The 21,653-nt window shown below is 39.9% G+C and overlaps 1 protein-coding gene across 6 annotated transcripts in view; it reads right to left on the minus strand.

Moving 5' to 3' along the window:
* NDST2 (N-deacetylase and N-sulfotransferase 2) overlaps positions 1 to 21,653 on the minus strand; it is a 141,865-nt gene that overhangs the window by 87,753 nt on the left and 32,459 nt on the right. Inside the window, exon 1 of one of the 6 annotated variants that reach the window (XM_030031487.2) lies at positions 8,127 to 8,227. The exons of the other annotated variants lie outside the window; for them this stretch is intronic. The gene's annotated coding sequence lies outside the window, so the exon portion shown is untranslated. Of the gene's footprint in view, positions 1 to 8,126; positions 8,228 to 21,653 lie in introns of those variants that run through there. 6 annotated transcript variants of the gene reach the window in all.

Below are 21,653 nucleotides of genomic sequence, written 5' to 3' on the forward strand. Positions count from 1 at the left end.
CTCTAAGTCTTGCAGAGCCAGAGCTTCAGCCCAAATCCACAAGTTGTAGGCTCCAGCTGGCTACCGAATGCTCCTCCAGCTCCTCCAAAGCCAGCTTCCCAGCGTCCCATGTTCCGGGAGCACAAAGCAGAGACACCAGCAGTGGCTCTGAACAAAGCTGGCAAAGGTTCAGCAGGTGAATTAGCTCAGGGTCTGAGCCATGCAAAAACCTATGTACTGCTTCCAGGTCTGAGCCTGGGATTTCTGTATGGATAACTTGTTACCTGAATAATGTATCCATGGAAAATAAAACATTAGCCATAAAAATTAAATAGAAAAGGCCAATTTCAGTGCCTACACAGTAATTCAGAGGTGAAAAATTAACTTATCATGCTTACAGAGGCTACTTGCAACATCCCTCACGTAGTGTTTGAAATCCTGTTCTCTAAAGTTTTGCCTGTGTGTATTCCTCTTCACTTCCCAGCATCCTCAGGCATTCCCCAAGAGCCACTTCTGCAAAGAGTATAAAGATGATACTCTCAAGGAAATCAGACTTGACTCTCTAGGCTGTCCAATATATGCAAGTAATATACTTAATTAAGCATGAGTGTCCATACATACACAGCACTTCAAAACCACACCACTACAGACCTTAATACTCACCACCCTGAACTTAACTCTGAGCTCCAACAAACAGGTCACAGCCTTCCCCAGAAAGGTTAATGCTAGTTTTCTTCAAGCACAGAGGCAACAGCTTTCAACAAATTCCCAAGAATGTAAAAGTTTTACTTTCCAGAAAACCAAGTTTTGTTGTTCATCTGCAATTTAGGTGCCTAGATTTAAAATGAAAAGGCAAGTACAGCTGCTCACAGCTGATAAGGCCTCATGCTACTGGCATCTATTTATATCCATGATACAGAGTAACAAACCCATGTACTTCAAACAACTGAAGTAACTGTTAGATAAAATATGGAAATGGAAAGATGGGACTAGAAGCCACCTCCTTTACTGTATAACTCCCTTCCCCAGAAATCAAGAAAAAGCACATTTGGGTAAAGGTAATAAAAGATTCATACTGCCTCTGAAGACCAACTACCGAAGCAGAGAACCTTGAAAACAATTTCCAAGTTAGTACATGATGCCAACTCCCGATGGCATCTTGTTGGTTCTCATCTGAATGCTGGGGCCAGCTCCTCCACCAAGGCAGTTAATGTCTTTTGACTGAGGTCACTACCATGCTGCTTTGTGTACAGGCAGCTTCTGCTGCTCAGCATTGCTCAGGAGCACAGCCATTGCAGGAAGACATACGGGAGCATGAGTTTAGTGTTTGTGATTAACCTCAAGCAACGCCTGATTTGCAGGGTTGTGAAGCATAGACGGAAACACAAGTTTAAGGTCCCAGGAAATAAGGAAGAGGTAATTGGTCCTACGGGGCTAGGTCCAAGAGAGAGCAAATATGACAGAAGACAGAGGAGGATGGAACAGAACTGTGCTTCCACCTATGGCCATGCCAGCTCGGCCCAGAGGTGATGTTACTCCTGCAGATGATACTCAGCCCAACTGAGTCTGAAAACCCCTACGTAAGAGGACATCACAACTCACACATACACAGTTGTTATACTACATTGAGATACTACTTATAGGAGAAGAAACTGCAACATAATATTGCTCTGTGCTCAGTCGGTTATCAAAAAGCTTATTACAGAGGAGGGTTAATAGCTTCAGGGTACAGTTCCACAAGGAGCATAAACCAACGTTAGTGGCTACCAGCAAAAAGGTGGAACCACAATCCCTGGCTATTCATAGCACACTGATCCAAACAACTAATCCACCAAAAAATTATTATCAGTCAGTCAGATTTAGGAGCTGATCAAATGCACCCTATAGCTCAGAAACTGAAGCAAGACAGAAATACCACAACCATGGCAGATGAGAGCAACACTGACCTTTCCAGGAGAAGCATAGTCTGAGATCACCTTTCACAAAACAGTATCTTTATTATACAGCCTATAGGGGAAAGCAAGGGATATAGAGGCTCGCTAGAGAATGTCCTAGTCCATTAGACCATGGTTTTTTGCGCGCATGTGTGTCTAGTCCTAAATCTCAAGAATCACTATGCAACGGAGACACTGGTTATTTCCATCTAGACTTTTAAACTGTAAAATGGTGACAAACTTTGAATATGTTCTAGGAGTCAAAACCCTGAACAAGAGTGAAATACAAGCAGCATTTTCAAAAGCTCTCCCTAGTGTGCCCTCCTGTTTCTTCTACAGTGTCCCTCTGCTGTGAACTTTTATTTAAAACAGAAGCAAATACCACTTTCAGATATCCCTGCTTTCTCCTATCTTTCTGCTCTACTGATAGAATAAAAATCCAATATCACAGCTGGAAAAGAGCAATACAGAGATAACAAAAGATAACCAGACTGGGTGGGGAGGGATGTACTGGTATAGAGTGCTACAGCTCTGGAACAAGACTAACGGAGAGGATTTCACAGGGACACATCTGAAATAGCCAGCAGCTGGCCTTAAGGCATACTCTACACAAATTATAAGGGGGCATCCTTTACGTTGCACCCAAATTTAACCCCAACCCACACTAGCTTGCTATTCCTAGTCTTTATGGTAAACTGACATCAAACAACTATTCAGAAATCCAAGGTTAGAGGGCATTTACATTAAAAAGATTAATCCCAATTCTTGTCATGCCTCCTGTGCTGTATTTTGGTTTACAGTTTTTCATTTTGATTTTGTGTTCCAAGTTTGGGTTATGGCAAGACAACAGGAACTTCAGTTGCTATGCGTAATGTAAAATAAACAAAATAAATAAAAAGTCTCAGCTCTGAGAATCCAATGCTCTACATCTATAGATAACGCAAGCACCAATACTATGTGCATGACATTTAGGCACAAAAAATCAGGCAGAAAATCAGTCTCAGACACTGACCAAGGGAATTTTAAAAATAAAGTAAGCCAGATGCAACAGAGTGACTTGGACAGGGATTACAGGCAAAAGCAAATGCACAGTACCTGAAATTGTCACATTTCTTCCAGTCAAACCCTCACAAGTATTTAGCAATTATTCAAATCTCCCCATCCCTGATGAGCAGTAATACAGCACATCTGAGTCTTTTAACTAGCAACCACATGGTTTATGGAGCAGCCGCTCTGCCAGGTAAGGGGAAATGATCGCCTGTTGTGCTGACCTAGCACAGAAACACATTTCGTCTCAGCTGGAAATTGTTCTTACACAACCAGTGCTCTCAATACACTAGAAAATAGCTTAGATACCTGATATCATAGGTTTTAATATTCTGCCTGTGGACATGGCCATCAAAATCCCCACTCCTCTCATTCCTCACACACTTAATATGTTGATTTAATTATATGCCTGTAATTCAGTTTACATTTTACAGGAGGCAAAAGGTAGAGAGATTCCAGTAAATGACACTTGAGGCAAGAGAATGAGCAACTGGAGAGCATGATGCTCATTCTTTGCGTATAGACCAGGGCTTAAAAATTCACTCAACCAGAGCAGGTAGGAAGCCTTGGCAAAAGCTAAACTAAAATTAATTTTCCAGACTTTAAGGTTATAAAGGTAACTTGCATACTACAAATCAGTGAAGAGCTGTCTTCGTAAATCTGTAGGCAGACAGCTTCCGTCTGCTGCTCCACTCGGGGCTTTCTCCCCAGCTGCAGTGCACAAAGCTTTGCCCGTCCTCACTGACTGGGGCACCGGGGACAGCAGTGGAGCTGAAGCAAACAAGGTCAGTTCCATGCTGCACTGCCTGGGAAAGCTCTGAATGGAAACCCAGGCGCTGATCACTGAGGAAAAGGTGAAGTAAAACATCTAGCAAACTGAAGGAGGTTTAGAGCTGGATCTTCCTCCAGTTGCCTGTACATAAATAGCAGCCAGGAGGCTTTAGGGCAACGTAAGAAAATGACAAGCCGTGGCTACTGTTCAGATGAGAAAGGAGAAGGAAAAAATGAATCAAACAACTCTAAATCTATAATGAGTGGGACATTAAAAAATTTTCCCAAAATAATTTAACCAAAGACCAGATGGAATGAAGCAGAGAAGCTACCAGATGTGTCCTAATAATAAAATTTATTATTGTTGTTGTTATGAAGTCAGTCCAATTGTCATTAGGGAAAACATAAAAATAAAAAAACCCAAACAATCAAGTAAGGGTCAATCTTGGTGAGGGGAAGAGGAGATTGCATTTCAGAGGGCAAAGTGAATCTAAATATACCCATTTTGAAAACTGGAAGATCTTTTTTCAGAAGTTGAAACCTGTCAAAAATACCCAGAAAAATTTTTGACAACCTCTAGAATTATTAGCATAACAATCCTCACAAACAGAGTGGGAGCAAAAGATTGGGGATTTCATCTCATGCAAACTCATAAGCAGGTAGGAGTCTATTTTTTTTAATAAAGCAGTATCTAAATCAAAAAACCCCAGCAGATTAACAGAATAAATGGAAACACACATGCAAGCCTTGATACTGATGCTGTTTCAGCTCACTCAAAATCACCGTGTTAAAACAGATGCTCACCCTTTCCCCTAGCCCTTACAAATGGTAAGATGAAGCTGAGTGCCTATTAGGAAGCTAATCCCAAACTACAGTATCGTTCTGTGTCCCAATGGACTTCCCCCCCTTTTCTCCTCCCTGTATCACTTTCTCTCAACTCCATCTGACATGGGTGATGCATTTATGACAAAAAGAAGCTGCTTCAGCAGTGTATTTTTGAAAATCTAAGTTTTTTGCAGTACCCCAGCCAACCAGGTTCAAACAGGAAATGAAAGTCCTGCATATTATCTCATATAACTAAAAGTCATGGGTAATCGGGTCCACTATGCATGCATCTCTCTAGGGAATCCCTAGCTTTGGGGACAAAAATACTACTACAATCTTTACAATAAACTAATTAAGGAATGGGATGGTATATTCATACATATTTCATATACATGTTTCTATTTTTATTTTGTATGTATTGACATACACATATGCCTTTCTGATGCAGGAATTAAAAATTCCCTTTTAACACACCAGTGGTCGAACAGCTAACATTAGCAATTTGGAAGTGGCTTGCACAACACGAAAAGCGACCGCATGGTAGGAAAACTCCAGCAGGGAGACAACAATCCAACAACAAACAGGACATAAAGCATCAAATGGTAAGCGAACTCTCAAGGAGCTAAGACAGATGCAAAAGCTGTTGGTGATAGTGTAGAAAGATGTATTTGTTTAGCAAGTTTAGGAACATATAGAAGGTGTGGAAATATTTATCAGGGCAGTGCTCTGAAAAGATGTACTGAAAGAAAGAGTTCACAAACGTTTATCAAACACAGCTTTTCAAAAGCACCCAAAATAAATTTCCACATATGACCTTAAACAAATTGAAATGCCACCTGCTAAAGTACACCACCAGTATTAATTAATTCCTATGCTGGTACGGTCCTCACACAGTGGGCTTTTGCAGAAAGCTCACAAAAATACCTTCTCTCTCCCAACGAGTATATGTTCGTGGAATGCTTCTAGCTGGAAAAAATGTCTGAATTTAAATTCTAAAAGTCATATAATTTACTAACCATTACTTCCAGAAGCGAAATCCACACACCTACCAAACAATGCCAGGTATTCACTTCTCCCAAACTCTATTAAGTGGTCAGCAGTCAAAACAACTCCAGTAAAAAGGACAAGCTTAAGCCTTTCAGCATAAGCTGAAAATTCTCCTGATCCCCTCCAAAGCCATAGTTATCGTGTATGAAAAGTAATAAATCACAACAAAGAAATATTTTCTGTGTAATTTTACAGTGCTATCAGTTTGATTTTTCTGCTTTGTAGCTCCATTTCATGCACTTCAGCAATATCCCCAACATCACATTTCAACCTGGGCCTGTCAAGATCCACAATTCTACATATTTGTTATTAAAAGGTACCTTACTCAGAAAGCTGTTTTGACTCTGCACTGATAATACCGCATGTAGGCAACCAGTGCATACAGGGACTGTTAGAAACCCACTAAACACAGACTCTCCTGCTAACTTCAGCATCGCAGCCAGGAAACCAGGCAAGTCAGACTGCAGCAAAGAAATTCCACTTCTCATGTGACGTGGCACAAAGATGAAGGCTAAAAGAAGTATATACGAGAGGAACAGGTTATGCCAGAGCATGCGTTGTATTCATTCATTCCTTACCTTTCCCTTTACATTGCAGAGGTTACATCACCCCTTGAAACAGAGTCATAAGCAGGATCAAGTCTCCTACATGAATCTTCCCTTCCCTGGGTGCTTTGGGGAAGTGGGAGCACGCACTCAAGTGAGCATTCATGCCTCAGCCAGCTTGAGGACAAGGCTCTGCACTGAAGTCCTTAAGACCTCCTCACGGCTGCTGATTTCATCCACGGAACTGAAAGAGCATCTCAGCAGGACACTGCCAGCCTCCTTTTCAGCTCCCTCTCGCTGACTGCCAGTCTCTGGCAAGTGAAATGTCAAGAACCAGGCAGGGGCGGTGTTTGGAGAAGGAGGGATAAGAGATTCTCACCATCCATCAACCTCAAAACCTATTCAGCCGACAACTTGAATGGAACTGGCATTTCATTCTCCATGGTAACGAGAGATGGAAGGAGGTTGGAAAAAGAGAGAGAGAGGACAGACCTAGGAAAATCTGATCTTGAAGAATCAGGGAAAGTTGTAAACTTTGCAACTTCTCTTTGCTGTGCAAGCTGCATGTAGAAGAGGGAAAAGCCCCTTCCTTGCCTGCACAGTCCCTGAGACAAGCTGTCGCATGGCCATGATGATGCATCCTTTATGTAGGGGGAGGAAATCCCTTATTCTGCACCAGTCCTCCCCAGAGGAAAAACAAATATCTTCTGAACACTGGGAATTAGGGAAAGCTGCAGATTATTGCCCCACAGAAAACAGGACTGCCTGAGAGGGAAAAGATACTGTCGTTCCCTATACGGTACTTCATGTCTACAGATTGAAGCCACTGACGCCAACTCAGTCTGTGTGCCAGCACTGACCACAAACCGGAGTGGAGAATTAGCATCACCCTCTTTGCCTGCTTTGCATCTTACATGGAAGTAAATGTTTGTTATTTCTGTTATGCTGAATCACTTAGATGCACAGAGAAACAGCGTATTTCTTCTTCTACAAGGCACACCAAAATGAAGCATGGAAGCAGCTAGACTTAAAATTCGGGCAGCACCTTTGCCAAGCTCATGGGAGCTCTGGGTAAGTCAGTTCTTATTAACATTTCAGGCCTGGCCATCTTCTGAACTTTTTTTTCTGCTATTTTACATTCATAACTTACGCTGTCACAGCCAGAATGTGCACAACAGGGAAATTACATTTGGATTCATGCACGTTTGTGTTCCAAGCTGGCCCCATGCAGCTACTGAGTCTCTGGCTAAAGCACTTATGCAAGATAACCAAACAAAGGACTGAAAAGCTCTGCAAATCCTGGCTGCTGCCGCTGCCATCTTATTTCTTTCTCAATTCTTTACACAGATTCTTTCCTGAAGGACACATTTAAATCTCCCTCCCCCAGCCAAACCCACCACCTCTCAATTCCGAGTTTGTTCTCACTTTTGTATTGCATATGGGACATGCTCTTGTGTGGTACTTTTTTTATAGCCTTATCTATACAGTGAGCTTTTTGTTAAAGGCGACCTGCAGAGTTGTTTTGAGTTCTCCCAGTAGTCCTCATGTATCAGCAAATATGTTTAAAAAAAATCATAGTTTTTTTAAAAACATCAATTTTTCTTCATTGTTCCTATTTGAATTTTGGACATTCAGCTTTCAGTTTCTTATGTTAAGTCTTTATTTACCATTCATGACATTGCAATCCATAAGGCATGTTTATACACACCCCTGTCCACTGAACATCTGCCTTTATCCACCACCAACCATTTCAAGGCCATGTGAATACATTCTTGCTTTTGAAAAATACTTTCCTCCTCTGAGAAAATGTGTTTAATTTTCCCCTTTGTCTTCCAAGACTTTGAATCTTGGAAAAAGCAAAAGGGAACCTTGGAGGGAACAATCCAATAGTCATTTCACTTCTGCCACCACTTTCTACTGTTCTCCAACTCATCTTCCCAAGACAGCCTTTTCCTTAGGTAAAGGGGGTCATATTTACCTTTTGAAATGTACTTCAGATGCACGGTTCAGAAGTATTTTCCTTCTTTCTTGAAGGATTTAACAAGGAAAAGATAAACGAGACTGTTCCATTCTCCCTCTCCCAGCTAAAGCCAACCAAACTGGGAGTGACACACATCAGTTAGAAGATGTCGGTCTCCTGTGAGTCTAAATAAGCAAATAAATGCTGCTAAATGCATCCGCACAATCAGATTAATTCAGTTCTTTTCATTTACTTTTGAAGATATTTCAGAATTCCAAGGAGATATTTCCATCCCTTTCAAAATATATTCTCCCCACATCTATCAAGATGAAGATATTTAACATAAAAAGCTTTTTATGTTCCTTTCATAGAACAATCTCAAAGTACTTTGTTATTTTGCTTTGTTATGGGAGGACAAAAAGGAAAGAAGGTATTTTTGCCACTTGTCACAAAGCAGGATCATCTTCTCTGCACTTGCTGTTCACCGAGTTTCACCTTGATCCTCTTGAAGGTTTGAAAGCATTGTTGTTTATCTGTAGCTCAGGGAAGGGATTTTCTTTCTCTCTGAAGTTGATTCTAACGGTACTTCAAAGGCTTGCCGCCTACTAACATCATCCACTTGTCTTCCTGTGATCCAAAAACTATACCCATACAAATGAAAACCTTCCCCAAATCTGTTCTAGCAGCATGCTTCAGGCAAGGGGGAAGACACTGACAAAGTTACCAATATTCAGAAATGTGCTAAAAAGCATTCCAAGAACAGAGCGCCGTACCAACTGTACTGTCCTACTGTGTGTTTTCCTACAGCCACCAGAAAGGGCATGTGGATGTGCCTCACCAACAAGATACACATTTTGGAAACAACTCTACTATGAATTGGCTAAAGCCAGCATCTCAAAAGGCACCCTACCGAGAGGTACTGAAGTGAGGAGAGAAGAATGCCCACACAGAATCGAGGTCTTATCCAGCTTCCCAAAACAGAAGAATAAACAGTACAGCACAGCCAACATTCAAAGGACTGCACACCATGTGTGCCTGTCATGCAATAATAAAAGCTGGGATACAGCAATAGCTCCAGGCTGGCTGAGAACGAAGCCGACTTTGGTTCTGATCGAGTTTGGTGGTCTCCACACAGGTCTCGCATTACAAAAGCTATCATCTCAACTGGCAGCAATTTTACAGAGAAGTGAACCAGTGGTGAACCTGAACCAGTGGTGAATGTCAGTAGTAGAACAGCATTGGCAATGTCATGTCCTAGCATCCTGTATTGCACCTGCTCGAGGAACAAACAGATTTTCTGCTGCCACAACTGTGAACCCAGAACTAAATTAAACTTTTTAAAGTAGATGCCTGCTCTGAAAACCTTGTCATGCCTACCAAGAAAATTAACATGTGAAGCGACTACGCTGTAACAGTGCTATGATTTAGCAGCAGAACGCCTTACTACAGCTATTCCCTGAAGTACCACATTAAAATAGGGAAATGAACAATCCTTTTCTACATTAAAAAAGAAAATAAATACAATAAAACTTAGCAAATATGTCAAGTTTTGAGTTAAGTATCCATCCACTGACCAACACAGCTGAGACTGAGCCAGAATTTAGAGTGTCCAAGAGAAGATGTCTTGAAAGGTGTTTTCATACACCAGAGAGATACCGAAGCCCCAGGCTGATTCGCCTGACACGTGGAAACGGTGGAGACCAAATACTCTCCTGTTCCTGCTCACAACCTTGAGGGATGCTTAGTCAATCAGATAGTCCATATTCACAGGTACTCACAGAGACTGATACTATGCCATAAATTAACACAACAGCAAAAACCCCTGGCTAAAAGCCAGAACAGTGGAGGGACTGGCAGGGCAGCCACGAGTCACTGTTCACTAAGATGCTTTTCTGGTCCTCAATGCCCTCTTAGTTCATGTAAACCAGAACCCTTCAGCCCCAGAATAATGACACCAGAGAAGTGGGCATTTATCAAGTTGACAGGGCAAAAGACTCAAGTCCAGCAATCTCCACCCAGGCCAACATCTACCCCACTGAACATCATGGGCAAAAAAAGGCAACATCTCAGGCTTCTACATCTCTGAAGCTACAATTCTGTTTTGTTGGGGTTTTTTGGTTTTTTTTTTAAGGAATTCTTACTTCTGAGATTAAACAACACATTAACTTATCATCACCATCTGAGGAATAAACACCTGTTTTGATTTCAGGTCAGAAAACAGTCACCACCACAGAAATAATTTATGCAGTTTTTAGGTTAACAGGTTTGCAGATCCTGTCAATATCAAAAGTTCATCTGCTGTGGGAAAGGAATATTTATTTTTTGGTTTGACATTCCCAATTTCATTCCAGCTTAACAAAAGAATTTCTAATAAATATGGCAAAAGAACTACAAATTTACACTTAGGAACATCATGGAATAAAACTCCTATTTTACCTGGCTGAAATGCAGAAGTGAGAAAAAGCAAGCAAAAAAGACAGATACTCAATGATAAAGATTCAGAGGACAAAACAGTAAAAATACTACACATGAATCTTTCAAAGCATACACTAAGATGGTTTCTGGGAATAAAAAAGCCTAAAAAACATGATTAGAAAGCACACAAAATTCTTCCAAGAAGTCCAGACCTCAAAAAATTCTGAGGACAGCATTCTGGAAAGCCAAAGCATCTTGATGTAAATTGACAACCATGGCTGAAACACCTCTAAACTATTCTCAATACAAGTCATTTCAAGAGAAATGGACAGAGAGTACACAGACTGAGTCGACTTAAGACATAACACGTGTGTCATCAGTAAAAGAACACACCGTACCACTGATCTACCAGTCATTTCCCACTGCAGACACACCACCCCAAAAGGGGAGGGATGGACTTCTTACATACAATTTTATCAAAACATATTTCTCTAATAAGCAAAATGATACTAACTCCATAGCTTCCTAACTTCAAGTGTGCCACAAAATTAATCAAAGAGAAGAGTTTAATAAAAACCTCTTCAAAAGAATCAGCATGATTTATACAGACCATCCCCATAAGGGTAAAGATCTTCAGAATGCCATAGGATTGAAATTTTAATATACTTTAGGTTAAATATTTTTTTCTTTTTTTAATTAGAGTGTTTTAAAAACTTTTCCTAAAATAGGAACTCGCATTCAACATCATCCATTAAACAATCTTTCCACTACTTCAGAAACAAAAAGAATAAATGCAAAATCCTTTGCATCATAAGAGTTTCATGTTTTATAACAGACAGAAAGCAAATGACTACAAGAGCCCTAACAATTTGTTTGGCTAATTGTATCTAAAACAACACACACAAAGTCACCTCAATCTGTTATCCAAGAACTTGCAATAGCACTACACATTAATGACACATGGAGAGGTGAAAGCTATCAACCAATGAAGGAAGAGCTTTTAGAAGAGCATTAGAGGCATATATGTTTTGAACTCTGAAATGCTGTATCTGCAGTAAAGGTTTTCAGTTTTTCACACACAAACGTTTTCATGCAAATAAATATCTGTTCCTCTAAACTGACAAAGTTTACAAGGGCACAATTAGCTGTTTTCATTGAGTATAAATTAGACAGCTGCCTGTAATTGGAACCAGGAGCAAAAGACATGTAAGAAATGCTTTATTCTTTGCAGGTGTTTTTCTGAGACTTAAGGGAAAGTTCTACTTCAAGAAATGAATGCAACACTACCTAAATCTATATGGTCTACAGCTTTAATGGGTAAATTTACATGTGAATAGTTGGTTTCTTTTTTTTTTTTCATTCCCAATTTCCTCTTGGATTTTACCTATTTCATATAAGATTAAAACAGCTACAAAGATTCTGCAAGCCAAATTAAGCACACCGTGATACCTCTGCAAATAAAGCTAATCTTTTAACAAGCAGCAAGGGGGGGGGTCAATGCAAATGAATCAGCACTAACTGCTATCACTAACAGTGCAAAAAAGAAAACCACTACCCTTTTGTTCTAAGGGGGATCAGAAATGGCTGCAAATTGTAAGTGAGTTTTACAGATGAAGAAATTAGATACAAGGTTCATATGACAGTGGCATGTCTAAATGTCTATTTCTGTCTACATTTCATAATGTTACTGAAATACAAGTGATGTCCAACATATGCTTGGGACACAGGATACTACTTAAGGCACAGCACTAAGCTATGCCTTAAAGGTCCATCAGTGTAAATAATGCAAAAACAATGGGTTTGGGGATTTTTTGGGGGGGGTGAGGAGGAATGGAGGGAACACATCTTAATGAATCTTCTTATTTTCCCACTAAGTCAGCATCTCAACAGCTTAACTATCTATAAACAAACCTGTCCCTTAAGAAGAAACTAATTTCATTTAATTCTGTATCATTCTGCAAATAAGAGGACAGTATTTAGAACAGATGGCACAATTTACTCCAGCCTTTCTGCTACAACTAACTGTTCCCACAATTTCTAAAGCACTTTCCAGTTTTACACACAATGACTCCAGCTGGTACAAAACAGAGAAACTTCCCCTTCAGAGGGGTGAAGGGAAAACCAGAATCAAAACACTTCTCTACATGCCAGCTGACCAAAATGTTGCAAATAAAGAACCATAAATTACATATTTTTATGCACCCCCAGTCCTAAGATACCAAAATAATGGAAGAACCAGCTGAGGTACCAATGCAGATGTGACCTAAGAGGCCTCAGGCACAGAAAAATAAGTAACTTCTCCAACTTTCAAGGCAACAGAAGTTCCCAGCTGCCGGCTTCTCTTCCCCAGTGTAATAAGATGTAACACGAATTCAGTTTACAGTATGATGCCATATTTTGGCTGGAAGGCATAAGAGATCTGAATTTAACAATGTGTTAAATTGGAGTGTAGCACCTGTGTCTTACTACCAGCCTGCTTGATTTCCCCAGGGCAGGAGATGTACCTGCCACCTGTGGAGATGGGCAGTTCAGGCTGACCTACTCTTCCTAGGCAGAACTACCTGGGTGTAAGGTCCCAAACCTGACCGCAGATCCTAGGCACTGTGATAGTGGTGGGGAGGGGAAGCACACTCTGAATGCTATCAAACACTTCAGAGAAAAGGGTTAGTCTCCATAAGAAAATATTTAACATCGTTTACAAGCATCTCTCACATTATCTCCTCCCACTTGTCTGTGCTGATATAAGAAAGGTGGGCATACGTTATAATTCAGGCAACTGTTTCAAGTGACCACGCTGCAGACAGAAGCATCAACACCTACTCCAAAAGGACACACTAGGGAGGCTTGTCTCTCCTACAAAATGCTTTAAAACAACCCTCTGCTGCAACATGGACTCTAATCAAACACCTGCATTCTCTCAAGGTATCTTACTGACAAACACAGGTACTATGATGTGTAATGAAGGGGGATAAAGCCTTGCTTCCCAGAAAATAAAATCAGACAGCTGATTTTACCAGAGGAATAAAAGGAGGTTGAAGCTTTCACTAATGGCTTTTTAAGTGTCTGATTTCTAATCTAAAAAGCTTCCTGCACTTAGGTTATGAATTTGGAAGGGAAAAATTATGAAACAAAAGTACGTTACACATTGTCTCACAGGCATGTTAACTTCTACCTCTTCTGTGAAAATAATTTTACACTGCAGTTTTCTGCATTTTGAAATTTCATCATCTTTTGGAGCTGCAAGAAAAGAGACATGTTGCTGAAAACATCTCACATTTTCTAGGCTGGCCTTGTGTTCACTGCTTCCCCACACAAACAAATGCCAAAATACCAGACCAATCCTTCTGTCCTGCTGCCTTTTCTCTCTGACCTCCAAGTAAGTACTCCTAAATATTCTGTGACTGCTTGGAAAAAATCTACTATATTCCCACCCCCTCAAACCATTCCTCTATAAAACAGTTAATCTTGAAAATACAATGCTGTCACCTTCCTTTTGCAGGTTTCTGCCATTGCTGTCACTATGGAAACAATCAGAACATCAAATATGTCAGTAAGCATGATTTATAAAATATGAACGCGCCAAAGGTAAAGACTCTACATAAAAACAATCAAGACAAAATTAGCTTGTTAGCATGGAAACATTGGCTTTAAAGGATTTTCAAGTTCATGTGAATTTCTAGGGCAATGCTGCAGTGAGCTATGGCCATGGAGAGAGCTGCCAGTGCAGCATCATGCATGAAGTCACACAGCCAAAGGCTGCAACTATCCGCCAGGACAAAGTGTTGTAATCATCCCTTTTCCATCCATTTAAAACACAAAAATCAGACAATAAAGAAACGTCAGTATATCCCCAAAACATTACACCAACATAAGAAATATTATAAGACATACAGACATTTGTTTCTTTGAGATTTAGAAATAAATTAAGGAAGGCCCTTGCAGCTTGCATTGCGTGTATCTCAATAGCACATTCAGTCATCTTCCCCTCTGTTCATCTTCTTCATTCACATCCGCATCAGAAGCAAAGTCAAAGCCAATTATTCTTAGCTTCCCAACCAAACAAAGATTTAAAGCAATGCTTAGAGAAACATCAGCTATAGAGCTTGGTTGGACAGCTATTCTGTTGTGTTGTGGCTTCAGCAATGCAAAAGCAGAGTGCTTATTATTGCTCTAAGACGGGGGTTCATCCAAGCCCTGTATGTGCAGAAGCAGCAGTTTTCCCCTGCTCCCGAAGCTCGCCACATACTTCACTTTGACATGTTGACTCAATTATAGCACACGGGAGCCTCCAGGGAACAAACACAGCATTTTGAGACAACTCCTTCTCCACCACACACACATTCTCTCTGTGCTTTTTTAGAAGCTCATTTCAGGGAACGTTTTGCCTTTCATCATCCGATTGTTCTCTCTTTCTCTCAGCTCACTACATTACTGTGGTGTACCTACCCCCTTTGTGTTGCTGCTTTTCCTCACCTGTACTGACTTAGAAAGTAAGCCACTATTCTACCTCAAATTCAGCTATTGAAGTTACAAAACAGACAGCAAAAGCAAGAGGGACCTCTTCTTATGCCAAGATAGAACATTTCAGCTTAAGAAAAAAGAGCAAAAAACCAGCTCGAACACAAATGAGACCCACAGAGCACCAGCAGAAGAGAGGAACAGACATGCAGCTGCAAAGCACTTCTAAAGCATCGTGGAGCTGAAAGAATAAACGTACACTTTTCTTAATAATTACATGGCAAATGGTAAGCTCCAGGTGCCACTTCAGGTAGGGGAGACAGTTTGCTAACTAGTCAGTGCTGGAGAGGTGACCCTGCAGACTGCTTGCCACCTTTAAGACTTGGCTGAAGGACTTCTGCACACTCGCTGCCTTCAATGCTACACGCTCATAGAGCAAATTCCCTTACATTCAGATTCTCCCAAGTGGCTCAGTAAAAGAAATAGTCTACAGTATTCTTGACTTAAAAACAATTTCTTTGACTGGATATCTTAATGATAGGTGGAAATTTACCAGATTATTCACTTTTTGCCATGGGACTGGCCACTTTGGCAGCAGTTCAGATACTCTAAGATGGAGATAACTCCCTTCCTCACTTGAAACATACGCTTTTGATTCCTGATTTCCGAAATATGAGATTACATGCTTTGTCTGAGGTTCCCTCTATTAGACTGCAGGAGTCAGCTGGGATGAATCCAAAGAGGAGCTGGAAGGCGAGAATGACTGAAGGATTTGGAATCCTGCACTATCAACAGGGTAAGGAAGAACAAAAGAAATTATAAATTACAGAACTGAGAGGAAAGGTAGAACACAGGACAAGTAAGCTGAATTAGTAAGTCTTCTGTGGGAGCTCCCCTTCCACAAAAAATATCTTCCAGAAACAGAGAGTGAATTTTGATGGACTGTTCCCTGGTAGTTAATGATGAGATTAGTTCACAGTATCAGGAAAATGTACGATAGTCCAGAAGACAATTCAGAGCTGGAGACTATCTTGCTCAAATACTGGACAATTTGAAATAAGCCATTCCACCCCTTTTGAAAAGTTTCAAGAAATCCTAAATTAAAATATCTTCATGGAAATAATCAGTCTTTAGAAACTGACTCACACATTGTGTCGTGTGAGTTTATATCCTCTTCTACCTGGGTCTTTTTTTTTTTCCTTCTTTTCCATCAGTCATGCATGCTGAGTCCCACTGATTCCCATTTACACCTCAGAACTAATAACAAGCATGGCCATGAGTTCCATGGACAAATTTGGGCATAATAAAAAGTACCCCCTGTTAGCAGTTTAGGTTTGCTTCTGCTCAGCTCTTCTGAATAACTCTTTTTTTCTTGCATAGATAAAGAAATGTAAACAAGGAGGTTTTAGATTACCTGTGCTAAAGTATTCACTACTTTCAAAATATATTACTTCAGGTTTGTCAGGTCTTCAAAAAAGTTCCAAATTTTTTAACTTAGAATATTATTTATATGGTACCGTGCTACTTCTCACTTGTGTATGTATCTCTCTACCCCTCTGTTTCTGTTGTATCCTTTCCTGCCCTTTAAAGGGATTACAAAACACCACACTTTGAAGTCCAGGTAACAATATGGTACCTACACAGTATTTTCAGTATTATCATCTATTGTGCATTTCAAGAGACTATAGTACAATTCTGAGACCATAAATAGGCTACTCTAATCAAGCTGATGCTAATCACAATCTGACCTCTAGTAAAGGTGGCTCTTAGGACTCTGAACAACCACCACAGTGCCACAACATCAAGCTGAGAAAAATCTAGGTGATACACATTACAAATTTTCGCATTTACTGTATGACTTCTGCTGGATTAATTATGCCACCGAGATCAATAGGGGAGATCATTAGCAAAACTTCTTGATGCACACGGAGGGAGCTTTTATTCCTTGGACATTTGGAAAGGAAGCTAAAGGAACAGCAAACTCAGGTTAACTTACTTCTGAATAAGAAGTCCACACCATGATTGAAGCTACTTGAGTTTACTACATACTGACTTCCTATCTTTAAAAAGTTAATTTCACCTTTTCTCAATGCATTCATGCAAGCAAGTCTTCAGCAGTCAACAGGGTGAAAACTCTCCCACCCTCCACATGCCTTCAGAAAACAAAGTGCAAGGTAGAACTGTTTCAAGTGAAAACATTTTCTGGTCATGGTGGATGTATCAAAAATGAAAATTGATTTTACCAGACACTGAAATGAGTACTTTGTCTCAATGGAGAAAAGGTCCCTGAAAGGGTCATTATGTTACTATAAATATCATGCCCTACAGCCCTGAGATTGATTACTTTCAACCCCTTTACTTGGATGTAACTTCCAATAATCCTCTTAGCAGGAAGGATCTTAGAAAAGACAGAATACTAAAATTCTCCAATTTATGGGAAGAAGACGTGGGCAACTGGGGACAAGGTTATCAGCTATCTCAGCAGAAATACTCAGTGCAGGGAAGAAGTCGTCCCCGAAGCCTGATGCATCCTGTGCATAAGTAGTCAGAAATACTGCTTTCTTAGGGTGACTAGAAGTATAGCCACAGTTAATCATCTAACACAATATTTGCACATTTAACCAAACATATTTCAAATCACTCAAGTTGGCCAACAGGCATTAAAGGCTGAAGAAACCAAGCATATCTGGATCTTTATAAGATAAGAGATTGATATCAGAGAACTGAGAAGCTTCATGAACAGTTATCAATGTGGCAAACCAGTACTAGTGTGGAAAAAGAGGAGTTTCATTATCTGTGATTTCACTGAAGAAGACAGAAAAGTTTTATGGGTCTTCCTTACAAAAGGGCATACAAAGGAAGCAAGTACAGAACTGAAGAGAAGGTGGTAAGTAATCCTGTTTAATGGAAAAATGTACCTGGAGTCTGAAACACATACACATTAATCTTCTCAGGCTGTTCTTGCTTAGTATATCCAGAAAATAAAACTGTGTCCATTACCTCTTCCATCTTTGCTTATCTGATTAGTGAACTAAATATCATCTTCTTACTCTGGGCTCTTCAAGTTTCATTTTAATAGATTAACAACAATGGAAAAGCCACAACATTGAATAGCGCACACTTGCTATTTTCTTTGCCTTTCATGTATTTTCAAACAGCACTCTGAACTAGAACATACATTTCACACACAAATGCAAGGTTCACAGGTACAAACCACAAACAGAAAGGAGGGAACATGGCACTGCATGCAGTGTAATCGAGCCGCAGATGTGGGCTGGTCAGTACTGACTATACCTGCAGCAGACTGAACTTGCTCCAAATATCCTGATACTCTACAACAGAGCACCAACAAGGCAAATAAGCTTCAGAAGATTTATACGTTTTGGAAAATGACAGCAATTCTCAGTCACGTAACAGTTGTCTTCAAAGAAAATAAATGAAATCCAAAGCATTCTACTGATTCTGCGCTGTTCAGCAGCCAGCACTTACGACCGCCTACGCCCTAATGCAGCTCTATCAGAGTGCAGCAGGCTGTCCAGAGGAATCACACGCTACCAGAACAACAGTCAAAATCAACATGTAACCCCAGGTCCCCATTCTACATGGTATACCCCAGCTATTTCAAATATCCCTTCACATTAACATAAGGGGCAAGGGCAACCTGTTTGGTAAAAATGAACAAGTAGCAGAAAAGACAGGATAAAATGTAATTTATTGCTCAGTAAATACATTAATTCTATGAATGAATTGCATTGATGAGATTTGTGCCCCTCTTCTTTGGCATAAACAAAGTAGTTACCCTGCTGAGAGAACAGAACATCTAAATCCAAATGAAGTTTGCCATCCGTGTAGAGAAAGAGTAAGATGACAATCATGTGACATATTTTTCACATTTTTAATGCAGTTCTAGAAACTGGAGATGTTCAGCAACAAGCACAGCATAAGAAGTTAGAACAAAATGAAACACCTGAAAGCATGATTGTTGGCAAGGCGCTCTCCCCAGGAAGGACTGAGGAAGGACGGCCCTTCTCAGCAATTTTTCAGACCCAACACACATTCAAAGATTCTACTTTGTGCAATCTCTCCTGCTCTTCCTAGTTCATGGGAAATTCCATCTCTGCCAGACAATTCAAGGGAAACTGAACTGCAAATTCCATAAACTTGAACTCTGAGACAGCAACTCGGCTACTGTGAGTCACTGACATCTGGGAACAATCCTGCCAGCTTGGGAGAGACACCAAATTCAATGCAATATCCCCCCCGTACACTCTAGTCCACAAAAACCAGCACATCTGAAAGGAATCACAAGGATGCTACTGCTTACTGGAGAGGGAGATGTCAGTCTGCTTGAAAAAAATCCCTCAGCAGGAAGGGCACTTGCTGATAATACAGCCCCACATACCCAGAGCGCCTCAGCAGAAGAGCACTTCATGTTCAAATCCAGTATTTCTAACACACAGGTCTGAAACTGTCCTGCACCCGAACTTCTGGTTTGAGTGAAGATCTCAAAAGGGGGCTTAGAAGGTTTTCCTGCAGTAAACTTATGTACTTAATTACCTTCAAACCATCAGTTCTTTGGGTATGGAAAATGAATAGTAGCATGCAGTATGTTAACATAAGGACTCCAAAGATCCCTCTACAGATTTCACATGTATCAAAGACGGTGTTCAAGTCTTCCTCCATCACGAATCAGAGCACAAAGAAACGGATACCACAGAATATCAGGGGTGAGCAATCAGCTTCTTTCGATACCTAAAATTACACTGCTAAATCCAACAATATTCCAAATGAAGAAATATTTTGTATCTTTGGTCTCATCAGGCTGTCTGATTAACAAATCTGACTTGTGCATTATATACTGCTTTTGTTAGCTGCATGAAGTTACTGCATGTCTACAGCTCAGCCAATTACACAGATATGACAGAAGGTGTACAGTAACTCATTTAAACGGGTGAGAGAAATGAAAAGAGGAAAGAAGCAACTTGATTCAGATCCCTAAAACTCCATCTTCTATAAAAGTATCACTTTTGGAAATAAAGTTAAGGAAGTTAGTTTGTTTGAGGGATTTGTTGGGGTTGGTTTTTTTTTTTTCTTTTTAAGGAATCCATGCCTTCTAGAGGACAACCACAAAACCAGAAGTATACTCAGTAACTGCCCTAACACTTTTCAACACATAATCTTTGCTTGCTTTTAAGGCCTTGTCTATAACAGCAAGTTTTAGAGAAAAAAACCAAAATGCTATTTCCAACTCAGTTGTACCACTGAGTGTCACATGATTTAGCTGCTAACAGTAAAAAGACCAAAGATGCTTAGCCTCAAGAGTACCTTGGTAATTGCTGAATTAAACCTTACTGGAAATTATTATTCTCTACAACTCCCCAGGTACAGAGAATTATTCTTTATGATTATTTAATAAAATTACAACCTTATAACTGTAACTTCTTCCAGGCCAGATCCTTACATCTACCTGCCACCTCTTGCTATTAAGCTTGCTCCTTGCTTGCTTGCAAATCCTTCTGCATATTGTATTCCTCATGATTGCTCCTCACCACTTCCTGACAGAAGAAACATGCAAAACACAACTGGTAACTCTAATTCAATTCCTACTGTTGTGCCAAATGTCAGTCAGGGACACACTTCTGACACACAGAACTAGTTTTTGAGCTGTATGCAGGAGACTACTTATTTTGGTGTCCTTCTTTTAAGAGACTGTAAGTGTCCTTAGTCAGAAAGGTTTTTTTCATAGATGTCATAGAGCAAGAGAATCACAGAGCAAGATCTTGCTCTACCAGCCATATTTATCTATACACAAAACCAGGAAAGAATCTTGCTTTGCCTTTCATGATTTCAAAGACATACCCTGAAATTTAGTAGACAGCTTTGAAATGACCAAAGCCCCAAAATAACGCAAAACCCAAACAAACACAAAACCAAAACAAATGAAAAAAGGAAATAAAAAAGTGTAACACCTTTTGGACACTAAACTCCATGAAATATTCCCGTAGGGTCGGAAACACGACTGTGATACAATAGTGGCATGTTAATATGGACTTCTGACATCAACAGACAAATCTTCTAAGACAAGACAAAGAGGCTCCACATGAGACCAAGAGCAGTATCGTGAAAACACTGATTTTTAAAACAAGTGGATTCAAAAAAAACAATCCAAGTTGCAGTTACAGAACAGGAGCTCTTCCAACCTCTTTCCTTTTAACAAATACTCATTTCTCTCCTAAGAAGTGTTTAACAGCTTCTTACAAGACAAGGCAGTACTTAAATAATGATTTTTAGGTAATTAATAAATATTTTATTACATATATATAAAATAATCACATTTCTCTTAATATGATACAGTGATATCCCTATTAAAAACTTTACTACAGGAAAAATTAAGCAAACAATAACATTAACTGACAAAATTTAAATCTATGTATCTCAGCATGTTGAAGTTTTATGAAGTATAAAAGTCCAGCTTTCTAATGAGATATACAATATTTGCTTATAATCTTGAACATTCCAAGATATTTTTCTTCATGAAGTCAAGATATTTACTTTACACACTTTACTGTATCTAAAAAGCCTTTTTCGGCTACAAGTTGGAAGTTTCTAGAATGTTTTACCCAGACTCTCTTTAGTTCCTAAAATATTAAGTTAGTAACTCTAATGCAGAGT

This window comes from Aquila chrysaetos, chromosome 11 (assembly GCF_900496995.4).
Source record: "Aquila chrysaetos chrysaetos chromosome 11, bAquChr1.4, whole genome shotgun sequence".
Taxonomy (NCBI): domain Eukaryota; kingdom Metazoa; phylum Chordata; class Aves; order Accipitriformes; family Accipitridae; genus Aquila; species Aquila chrysaetos.